Genomic DNA, 11,580 nt, shown 5'->3' with positions numbered 1-11,580 from the left:
TCTTCCTTCCCCATTCTCATTCCTCACCACAAAAACTTGAATGTCCTCATTCTACTGAGTAATCACCACATATGGGTCATGCTCCCATTCGGTCAGTTTATGTTTTCCCTCAAACGCAACTACTTTCACCAACACTCTGTCACCTTCTTTCACTGTTCCTCCTCTAACTTTAATATCATAATTGTCCTGCTTCTCTCTAGCTTTCTCTGCAGCAGCCTGTGCTAGTCGATGTGCCTCTGCTATTCGTTCCCGCAACTCCTGGATAAATTTTGATGATAGTTCCTTCTCATTCCTCTAAGTCCAAACACTGCGTCAACTGGAATTCTTGGATTTCTGCCAAAACATAAAAAATAAGGTGTTCGCCCAGTGCTTTCATGTCGAGTACAGTTGTAATAATGCACCATTGGTCCAACATGTGCCTTCCAGTTGATTTTCGTTTCCTCCTCGAGTGAACCAAGCATGTCCAGAAGAGTACGATTAAACCTCTCCGTCATTCCGTTTCCCATCGAATGATAATTGGTGGTGCGTGATTTCTTCATGCCGGTGATGGTACATAACTCCTTCATGATCTGGTTCTCAAAGTTGGCTCCCTGGTCACTGTGTATCCGGTTTGGTATGCCATAATGGACTATGAATTGGTTGTAAAAAGCTTCAGCGGTGGTTTTAGCAAGCTGGTTTCTTGTTGGTACTGTCACAGCAAATCTGGTGAAATGATCTGTGATCACCAATATGTGTTGATGTCTCCCTTTGATCTTTCTAAGGTCAGATAGTCCATACAAACCAATTCCAATGGTGATGTAGTGGTAATGTTCATTAGAGGTGATCGCTAATTGGTCTGCGATTTCCTCCGTACACATCTTCAACATTTTTCAATCCATTCCACAATATCCTTGTGCATCCAAGGCCAATAAAACCAGGGTGACCATAATCATCATGCAAAGTCTCAAGAACAGTTGGCACATAAATAGTTGGCAATACTAGCTGATTCCTAGTCCCATCCTCTGTTGTTGTTGACCGGTACAAAACTCCATCAAAGAGGTGTAAGTGACTGAACTGTTTCCTAAGCAAATTAGTTCCGATCTGTTTGCTGGAGTGTTTAGAGTTTCTCTTAAGATGTTCCACAATAGTCCTAATGTCTGGATCTAGTTGTTGTACTTTCACCCAGTTGATGATATTACCAGTCTCCAATCCAGTAGGATCTTCATCATTTAGTATAACATCCGGTGTTAGTGACATACTCTCCACATAGGACTTTAGGATCACAGAGTTGCATATTACCTGCACCGACTCGTTGTTTATCGTTGGTAGACGACTCATGGCATCGGCATCTGCATTGTTTCTTCCAGGGCGGTACTTGATGTCAAAGTCAAATGCTGCAAGCGAAACAAGCCAACAGTGTCCAGTGGCATCCAACTTAGCAGTGGTAAGGACATAGGTTAACGGATTGTTGTCAGTCAGGACTGTGAACTTCTGGCTATACAAGTAATCTCTGAATTTGTCGCTAATTGCCCACTTCAATGCCAGGAACTCTCTTTTGTGTGGTGAGTAGTTCTTTTCCGCTTTGCTGATTCCACGACCGGCATAGCTGATGACTCTAAGCTGTTCTCCTTGTTGTTGGTAAAGGACTGCGCCAAGTGCGTCTCCTGAAACATCTGTATGTAACTCATAAGGAAGGGAACTGTCAGCATATCCTAGAATTGGTGCTGTGCTGAGTCTTTCAAAGAGAATTTTAAAGTACGTGTGACCTGAATTGACCAATAAATAAAAGAGAAATAAAGAGTTCTATAAATAGATCATCAGCTGATAGGTAAATCCATCAGTCAAAGTGAATGATTATCAATTACACTGATACAAGTAACAATATGTATACATTTTAATATAAATGTGAGTAAGTTTTAATAAACATATAAACCATTCGTTTATTAATCTCAAATCATATATCATATAATAAATAAAATACAATACATAAATATATAGAAAGAGTAACATTAAATGAATATTATATCCACAGTCAATTCCTGTTTAAATTCCACTCTGCCACAGTTACACGATTTCTACTAGGTTTATGATTATTCTTTACACAATTTATACGTTCTGAAAATATACAGGATACTTTAGAATTCTTATCTTCAGCTTGTCACAATTTTTGCAAACAAAAGTAAAACTATAACTAATAATAGAGTGTCATATGTGTAGTAATGAAATATATTGTTATAACATGGTCACCAACGGTAACATCATGTCTAGTATCCGCTCCACTCTGTCCGTCTATCCGTGTGTATGTCACATGGATGGTAAATCACTTTGTGTAATATAGATATGTAACTTAGAATTCTAGCAATCATTTTTAAACTGTGCACACTGATTGTGTATATATTAAAGATGTGTGCCTCCTACTTTTAAGAAATTCGATTAATTTTTACTCCATTTTGAGCACGCTGAACTGAATCAATTTTTGTCAATTTATGTTTTGAAAGGGACCTTTTTTTTGTTATCTGAAACTCATCAAATTTCGATGCAATATCTAACTTTGAAGAATGTGTATATAAACATTGAACAATGCACCTCCTATTATAGATACTTGAGAATTTGTAAAAGTTAAAATAAGCCATTTTTGTTATTTTATGTTGTGAATGAATGGTATATATTTAGTGTAATCTGTAACTCAAATAGTCTTAATGCGATATCAAACTTTGCAAATTTATTATATGCATACTGAAGAAGTGCACATCTTATGGAAGAGTAGAGATTAGCCATTTTTTCAGTAGTATATGGTATCAGTAGGACATTACACATTGAAATATATAATCCACAATGCAGATAATTCTACATTTATATGTGTTCTTATACACAATGAAGACACTAATAGGCTGACAGATATAAGACGGTGACGCAGGTCCAGACACAAGTTTGTCTTGTCGCTTGAACCGTATTTGATCACATTTATTTATATAATCACAATAATGATATCGGGATAAATTTGGTTACATGTATAACGTTTGACTTATGTGCAATATTGACCGCGAATCTAAATATAGGGACATGATGTTATAATAACAATTTTTACAGATTTCTTTTTCAAAAAAGTATCAAAATGTGCGATTTACCTGGCGATACAAGATTTTATAAAAAGCTGGTGGTAGTTTTTGATTTGTTGACAACTTATATCTGTTTATTTTATTGCATTTATATGAATTTAGAATAACTCTAACTGATATTGCTTTAAATAGTTGGAAACAGACGGAAATAAAATTTAGTTTCCTATGCACTTTTTCAAAACTGATAAAATACACATAAAAATGAGATAAATATGATATTCCGAATTCTAAATAATAACTAAATAATACATTTGAAATTTTCTTTATTTATTTTTTGTTGTTTTGTTTGTTTTGTTTTGTTTTGTTTTTGTTTTTGTTTTTTGTTTTTGTTTTGTTTTTGTTTTGATTATATATTTTATATATAATAGATTAACCAAAATATCCTTGATAAGGATACGAAAGGTCATTTTTTATTTGCGTTGAAGTCATCTTTTTTAAAAAAAAATGTAATAGAGTTATCCTTCTTTATATGTATATGTATTCCTGAATTGTTCACTAATTGTATTTTGTTTTTTGCTTTAAATGATCCTTGGTGTATTGCTTTTAAGCTTTACAAACTGTGAATTTAATCTATTTCAATTCATTTATTTATAGGTCAAACTCATTACGTGTTTAAAAATTGATCATTTATGATAAAATTTGACCAACATAACAAAACAGCAGTTTCTTTTTCAAATGTTGCTAATTTTTCATTTTTAAGGAGTCCGTGGCAACCCTTAGACTCTATTCTTTTTTTCTATAATTTTCCTCTCTGAGTTTAACTTGGATGCCAAAAATAATTTTAATGTTTGAGGGGGAAAACTACATTTTCCTGATTCCATGGGGATACTTATCTGATATTTGCTTACAATGGAATCCTTTCAAGCCAATATAGTTCTAGGGCCACATGTAGAATCATTGACTTTTCCTGCGGCTTCATATTACAGTGATTGATTTATTGTCATTCATCCTCTCTTCTTAGACGGATGTCATAAACAAGGCGTTCATAATAGTATATGACAACAAAAGCATATTTTCCGTTGTCTGCTTTTCATTGGAAATGTTTTAATTCACTCTAAATAATACTAATAAACCTTTCCAGACTAACCAATAATCTAGATAGCTGTTACTATTGTTATCAGCAGAAAGATCAACACAGCAGTGATTACATTGTTAGATATTTCTTAACTTCGACTCTCACCTGAAATATCAAATACTTGGCATCTAATGGGACATTAAATGATACCCTGCCACACGGTGTTGTATTTGGGGGATGGATTTAGTTGCCCCTGAAAACCAAGTTCCCAGTAGCTTTGCCCATCAACTCAAGGACGGGTAGCCCTAAAATTGAGCTCCAATTTGACATCAATCAGGACAAGAACAGCCTCTAAAATATAGAGATACAACTTAAGATTATGCCTCCAAACGAGTAATTCTAGATCAAAAACCAAGGGTAAAAATGAAACAATTCTCCAAGCTAAATACAAAATAAAATTTGGTTTGTAAGCCCAACGAAAACATGATAAAACCGATTTAGATTACTTAAAACAGTTTCAATTTCGATAAAAGTACGATTTCGTATCACCATGACAGCACATGGAATGATACGTTCTTCCGTATTAACTGCGATCAAAATACGCATTTATTCATTGTTTGTCATTCTACAAGAAATTACTAATGTAATGTCGTTACTACTTCGTCCTTTTATGCTTGGGAAAAACGATTGTTTATCATCAGGATAATAAAATTGGATAAAAGAAAATGATTTCCCGAAAGTTTAACGTTTTTAAAACAGGCTTCCACTAGATACACAAAACCTGACTGTATGACTAAGATGACTACGGTTTTCACATATTTAATAGTACATTTGTAGTAATAAATGCAATTTTGCATGACCGGTGTGACCATGATCGTGACCCCGGTCTTGGATGGATTTATTGGACCCAGTGCCGATTATTTAGAAAAAAAAAAACAAATCAAGACTTTTAGTAAATATGTGATAAATAGATCAGAAGATAAAGGCTTCTATCTGGTATGCGGCAATAGTCTAGGTTATTATTTTTACCTTTTTTCCAACTTCGCCATGCATGCTTTCATCATTTGCCGGTTTCTCAGTGCATAAAACATGGTATTTGGATGCTAGTTTTGGAAAGGCACCCCTGATTTGTTCTTAAACTTTTTTCAGTATGTTACCATGGCTACTGATTTTCATGACAATATGAACTAATGAACTTATGAATTTCTTGAATTTCTACACATCAAACATTAGAAACATATGTACTTTTTTGGGAAAAAACACAATTTAAATATCTGTTGTGACTGCCTCAAAACAGCTTTATTGCAACGAATTGAGACCAAATTTTCAGAGCTGACCTTACCGTCTAGTATTATCTTTATAATCAATTGAGCATTATCTGTTATAAAGCTACATCCCTACAAACGAGAAACGATGTCAGACAAATGCGCTGCAATCTTGTCAATTTGAATACTGCATTTATTTTGAAAATAGGTAAAGGGTCATTTAATATCACATAAACATTTTTAAAAAGTGAAGATGACACTGAAATGATGTAACATTTTTCTGAATTCACATGCATTTAACTACAACAGAAACCTTAAAACAACTATTTCGCTAGCGTCAACTACTAACTAAAATCAAATACGAGGGTACCGTTGTCACAGTAAATTTGCTTTTTAAATAACAGGCTGTTGAATCAATATTTACACACAATGTGTCTTAATCGATAGGCTGTAAGGTCTACTTACCATTTATAAAAGGACTACCCGCTTAAGGTTGTGTTCTGAAATAAGTTAAACAATTATTTACTGAATTATCATGCTTAATTATTAAGGGTAAGTACTTGTGTAACATTAATGCAATGATCAAGGTTGAATAAAGGAATGTAACTATACATAACATACCATTACATTAAATCAACTGTATGAAAAATTTTAAATAAGTATAATCCTTTTGAAAGGAGTAATTGTGAGATTGTGATAATTATTATTTAAAAAGGTCATCTCCACAACAATTTAACACATTTAGAATGAATTTATTTTCATCGACCGAATATAACATTGGAAATATTTTTTTTCATGAGTATTGCTTTTGCTTATATGTGTTATGGTTTTATTCCGGCAATTGGATTTAAAAAAACACAATCTTGCCAGTGGCCATCGACCTTGTCGCGATTGGTAAAGTTTCGGGCAAAGATAATAGTTGGATGTTTGTCATACAACAGGGGGTCGAAAAATCCACGTTTCTTTAATTTTATTGATATATTTTGCTTTCATGTCGTTTTTGGCGTTGTTAAAAACGATATTTTAGGTAATATTGACGAGAACCAACCACGTTCGTATGTGTTAACAATTAGTTTGAAATGTTCTTGTTACGACAACTTCAGTTTTCAATTTTCTTGACGCAAAATAAAAAATCATGGATGTGAAGTATTAAAACCCGCTCCCCAAATGGTTTTTTTTTTCAGAATTAAACGTTTTTTGCCTAAAATTCTCGAGAGCTTTTGGGAGAATAATTGATGAATGAATTAAGATTATATATCAAAATATATATATTAAAATACAAATTTGATATAATTTTGAATTATAGTTTCTTTTTATTCGAAATTTTTCTTAAAAAAATAATTGATCTCGAAATACTCATATTTTCCTTTTTTATGCAATTTATATAAATTGTGACATCTTCCCAATTTTACGACCAGGCATTTCTTAAATTACAATAAAAGACCTTTCAAATGATATAATATACAGTCGTGCGTTAGGTAGGTTCATTAAAAAAACTCAAAATAACTACTTTGGTACTCGCCTATCTGAAACTTGGTTCTGATAGACCCACTTTGTTTTTGATTTATTTTTCAGTTTTACTTTATAGCAAAGCTTTCTTCTAAACCATGATGATAATAAAATCTTCTCAACATATTTTGGGTTTACCTGAGTATAAGTAATTTCAACAGGACCTGGTCTGTTTCAACTAGAATGTGTATCAGTTGTTCTTTGGCTTGTTTGTTTTCAGGTGTTGGTGAAAAACCATTATTTGTCCTGACAGTTTTGTTGATTATTTTGTCTGTATCTAACCTCTGAATTGTTACTGCAGTTTCATTGTAGGTTGGCTTGTCTATCTTGCTGAATGTTTTGGCTGGAAAGTATTGGTTGATTGGTTTCAACTGGTACCTCATATCTATCATCATTACTGTCTTCTTCTAGATCAAGATTACCATCATAGTTGTCAAGCAGGTAACCAGGGCGGTCAAACACATTGGTGTAGTTCTTCAACCTACTTGCATTAACTAGACCTTTAAGTAGTTTAAAATCTCTATCTCTTCTAAGCTTGTAGGTGTGATGAGGTCCATATTCAGTGATAGTGTAAGACCCTGTCCATCTTCTGATCAGTTTTGCTGACTGTCCTTTAGTGCTTTAGAGCAATGGAGCCATACTTTATTGCCTGATAAGAATTGTGGTTCCTTTGCCTTCCTATCATGTAGTGTTTTGTATTTATTCTGGGCAACTTTAATATTCTCTGCTTCTATGTTTCTTGTTAGTGTCAAGTGTTTGATGAGTGATTCAGATGGTGATTTCTAGCCATGGACTGATTAGGAATAAGAGTGACATCTATGTAGATCTCATTTTCTGACCATAAAGATACCTGAATGGTGAGATTTGAAGTGATTCAGTTGATTTTGTCAATCTGTAAGCCATCATTATAGGTCCAATATACTTTGGCCAGTCGGTTTGGTTTTCACAGTGCATCTTCAGAGACTGAATTTTAAACGAATTCATCCATTCGCATGTAGCATTTGTTTGTGGATGGTAAGCACTGGTATAATGTCGCTTGACCTGCAGAAGTTCGCACAAAGCAGAAACTAACTTGGACATATAATTTTGGCCTCTATCTGATACAATGGTTCTTGGTGCACTATAGTGAGCTATAATTTCTCTAAACAGCACATCTGCTATTACAGTTGCTTCTTGTGACTTCATACTAAATGCTTCACACCACTTGGAAGCACAGTCTACAACTAGTACAAGATATTTATATTTTTCTTCTGTCAACGACAGTTCTAATATGTCCACATGTCAACGTGCAAAACTTTCCTCTACTGGCATTAGTTTCAATGGAATTGAATAGTTGTGTGTGTTTCATTTCGACTGTTGACAATATTTGCATGTTTTGACATAAGTTTCAATGTCTGGTTTGGCCAGAAATACTTTACTCGTATCGCCTCATACGTTCTGTCCTTGTCTTGATGACAGCCAATGATGTTGTCATGGTAAGCATCCATTATATCTTTCCTTAAGGTACGTGGAATTGCTAGTTGCTTTGCAATTTTTAACAAGTTTCTTGACTTGACACTATAGAAGTGGTAAAGAATACCATTGTCAATTTCGTAATGGTTGGTTTTGGCATCGAGTTGTCTAGCCTTTTGTCTATCTTGTGGTACATACTTTGGGACTGGGCTTATTGCTGAAGTTATGGTGGGGTCAACCTTAGTGCCATTTTTTGAAATGATATGGCCGAAATAATGAACTTCTTCCTTTGCAAAATGACACTTAATGGGATTAAGGGTTAATTAAGCCTCTTTTAATTTATCCAAAACAAGCTGGAGATGCTCTAAATGCTCATTAAATGATTTGCGTAGAACCAAAATATCATCAATGTAACAAAATGTTATTTTTCAATTCAAATCTTTCAACACTTTAGTCATTAACATTTTATATGCCATAGGAGCATTCCGTATGCAAAAGCTTAATCTTTTGCATTGAAAAAATCCTTGGTGGGTAAAAATGCAGTTTTATGTTTTGTATTAGGGTCTAAAGAAATTTGAAAAAATTCACTCATCGTATATAAAACTGAAAATATTGATGCCTTCTTATTTGCTACTGCATCAAACAAACCATCAGCTCTGGGTATGGGAAAATGGGTAGGGGAAGTTACTTTATTTTACTTTCTTTAATCTACTGCAAATCTAAACTGCTTATTTCCATTTTTGTCCTTTGTTTTCTTAGCAGCTAACACAATGGGCTGGCCCATTTTAAATTGAATGGCACAATTAGATTTTTAGTTTGCTGTTCTACCTCTTTCCTTTGTTCAGGGGATTATCTGTATGGACCAGTACGTACTGGCATAGCATCACAAGTGTCTATAGTGTGATACTGAAGATCTGTCCTACCTAATTCTGACACATCTTTTGCAAATAAAGATGAGTTTCTAAAAAATAAAGATTATAATGCTTTCTTATAAGTAGCACATAAATGTTCATTGATCACAATGCCTAAATCTTTTTATAAATTGTGATGGGTTTCTGGTTTGAACTCTTTGCTCTTTATTCTTATCTTCACTTCAAGAAAAAGTACTGTTGCCGTCTACTGCAAAAAGCATTTCCCATGTGGGAGTTTTTCCCTAATCTTGATTGTCATATTTGCAGGATTAAGAATTTTATACAATGTTTTTTTTTCTTTTAAATTCATTACCTTTTTTTCGAAAAAAAAACAAGACTTTTTCAAATTATTATGGAGTTTTGGCTCTATTAAAACTGAATCATTCTTGCTATTTCTTGTGAAAGAGTAATCAGGGGATCAAGGGAACCAAGGTTATAGAGGTAATTAAAATAATGTAATCCTGGGACAAAGACCAGACATGCAAAACAGACAAACAAAACAAAGAACATAAAGTAACTAAAATCATACATACAAAGTAACAAAAGCAATCAAGCAACTACATTAAAAACTGGGAAAATGGACCAGGTGCACCGGTAGGGTAAGCGTCCTCTGCTTTTCTAGAAACACCCATCGAGTTGCTCATAAAAAGTCAAGTCCGGGGTAGACAAACGAGGAAAGGAAAACTATGACCCGTTGAATAAATCAGTTTTCATGGTGCAGATAGATACACCATAACGATCTACGAGTTCATGGTGACTTCTGTATAGATGACTTCAATAACACTTTAACCGAAATGTTGACCTCATGATTTGGTGGGATAAAACAAGTGTTTAAATTCTTTGCAGGAAATCTATGCTCATTTTCATTACTACAGTTTAATGGTACAGCTAAAAAATTGTTCTTAATTGATAATTTACCATGCGCATTGTCTATGTTAGCCTTTTTTGCTTGAAAAAAATCAATGCCTAATATCACGTTGTGTGCTAGATTTTCAACAATACACAATTCTTGAAAAATCGTCAATATTTATTTTAACTTCAAATTAACTAACAATAGGTAAACTTACACTGCGGGCTGTAACAATGCTAGTCTTGCATTTTTCTTTTCAATTTTAACATGTTTGAAGCATTTTTAAGACAAGAATAGGACATACATAAAATCGATGCACTCGTATCTATAAGTACCTGGATAGATTTAAAACTTATTTTAACATAGTGTTGTTATATAAAGGGCTTAAAGAGCCAAGAAAGGATAAGGATTTTCAAAGTCGTACATCTTGAGCCAATCAACTGAGGGATTTCCAAATTGAATAAAACAGACCTTTACAATTAATACTTTAAAAAATTAAAGTTAAGGTGTCATATATGATCATGTATATATATTAGATGACTCACCTCTGCATCCGCAGGAACATCAATTTTCCTCTGTAAGAAATGCTGGCTCCTTCGTCCTTTGGTCTCCAATCCTTATATCCTTTCTGGCATCGAGAAAGCCGGGTTCGCCGCCAAGATATAACCGAGACAATTGGTGTTGTACCTCATATCTGGCTATCGGAATGAGCTGTGTGAGCAACTCAATGGTAGCGAGACAAAAAAAAAAAGAGGATGAATAAGATGAATCATCTAAGGGTAAACGATTTTCGATGAACCTGTCTTAACTGAATAATCCATAAACATATCTAAACAAGGGTTTTTTTAAGTCCCTATATATCAATTTATATGTATTCAATGATTAGGATTGGAGGGGACCCTGTGCTTTTTATCATTTTCAAGTTGAAAATGTTCCATTTAAATCTGAAATTTTCACAAAAAGAGCGTTAAATAATGACCCGTTGAAATTCTGAAGATCAATAAAAATGGCCCATTCTCAAAATTTTAATCCGAATTTAGTATTTTGTATCTTGGTAAACCACACACCTGCTGATACCAAACTAACTAGGTTGTATTAGGCAAAAAAAATGTCTGTTTCAGGTTTCTCGACCGACACTAATTTTTTCTCCCGACCCTAATACATTTTTTCTCCAAAATTATCAATATCGGTAATTTCCGCCCATTTCCGGTAAAACCAAAGTACGTTTAAAACCAGGTCACAATAGCGTTTGAATAGGAGACTGATTTATAATCACGTAAATCCAGGCGTATTACTGATAATGAGCACAATGGAAGCCACGAGTATCGTGCCACTAAAATATAATAAATGCTGTCACCATGAAAGCAAACTTCTCGTGTCAGCGCTTCCAAATAGAGGGATTGTACTTACGCAGCTTTTTGATCTCTGTCATGAAGAAGTTGACAAAAAAACATTTATAATAAAGTTCTTTAAACATTCT

This window comes from Perna viridis, chromosome 2 (genome assembly GCF_037379345.1).
Source record: "Perna viridis isolate PV_CMFRI_1.1 ecotype Kerala chromosome 2, ASM3737934v1, whole genome shotgun sequence".
NCBI classification, from domain to species: Eukaryota; Metazoa; Mollusca; class Bivalvia; order Mytilida; family Mytilidae; genus Perna; species Perna viridis.
This window is presented reverse-complemented; position numbering follows the sequence as displayed.